The sequence below is a fragment of the Exophiala dermatitidis genome, assembly GCF_000230625.1.
Source record: "Exophiala dermatitidis NIH/UT8656 unplaced genomic scaffold supercont1.7, whole genome shotgun sequence".
Classification (NCBI taxonomy): domain Eukaryota; kingdom Fungi; phylum Ascomycota; class Eurotiomycetes; order Chaetothyriales; family Herpotrichiellaceae; genus Exophiala; species Exophiala dermatitidis.
Window position 1 is genome coordinate 1 of NW_008751652.1, and position 1,400 is coordinate 1,400.

Below are 1,400 nucleotides of genomic sequence, written 5' to 3' on the forward strand. Positions count from 1 at the left end.
TAAACCCTAAACCCTAAACCCTAAACCCTAAACCCTAAACCCTAAACCCTAAGTAGTTGTAGTATAATAGGCTCCGATAGGTATATATATAATTATAGCACCCGGAGATAGAATAGGGTTTATAGTACGATATACTCCGGCAGGTATATCGGTTATTATAGTATACGGAGCGATAGTATTAATTATAGCTATATATAATCTTATAATATAATAAGCTTCGATAGGTATACGGGTTATTATAGTACTAGGGGCTATAGTAGATATTATAGTACTAAGGGTAATATAAGATATCTAAGTTAATTAAGCCTATAGAGAGACTAGTATACCTATACGGGCTTTAGGTATAATATTATCGATATAAGTAGTAGGATAATATAGGCGAAGATAACGAGTAACGTATATAGTGCGTATAGTGTAAATAGGCTATAAGGTTACAGAAGGGCGAAGAGCATCGGTTATTTATTGTCTTCTCTATATACTGTAGGCTACGTAAGTTAGGGTAGACCGTAGTATAACTAGGTAACTAGCAGAACCTAGAGAGCCCAAGTTTAGTATATAATAAGCCCAGTAGTCCCTACAGAATACTATTATTATGCAAGGATGCTGTGGTGACTTATAGGCTTAATTTGTGGTAGTTTAGCCCAGGAGGCCCTAGGCTAGCCTGGGCTTCCTGGGCAGGGCTGGCAGTTTTGCTGATGTTAATAATCTTTAATTAATATTTTCTCTTCTCTCTACTATTATTCGATTAGTCTAAATTTAAGATAGCTTATTATTATTCTAATCTCGACTATTTCTAAACTCTTACTTTCTACTATAATCTCGTAGTCGCTTAAGAGAAGGCCGATAAAGTAACTAATCTCTACGATCGAGAATATATCTTTAATACGACGACTAGTATTTAAGACGTTATATCTAAAAGTAGCGTACTTATTATAAAAGCTAGAATAAAGGCTATTATTACTATTAGTATAGAGACCGGCTCTAAATTACTTTATTAAGTCCGTTAGAGAGTTCGTAATATATAATAGCTAAATATTATCTTCGTTATAGAAGAGTACTTACCCTTAAATCTCTATATAATATTATTAATATAGTCTATTACTATATATCTATTGAGTAAGAGTCTACTACTAGACGAGGTAGTAGATAAGGTTATAAAGAATTATAAGATAAATATAGTAAACGCTTCTACTAAATAGCTATAGTATTATCTATAGTTAATATACTTAGTAGATTTTTAGAGTATATTATAGATATCTAGTTAGTAGATACTAACTAGAGTAATAATAATATATTAGCTACGATCTCTTAGGATTTATATATTAATTTTAGAGTATAAATTATTTAATATATAGATTATGGAGATTAAATAATTATTTAATATATAGATTATAGTAATT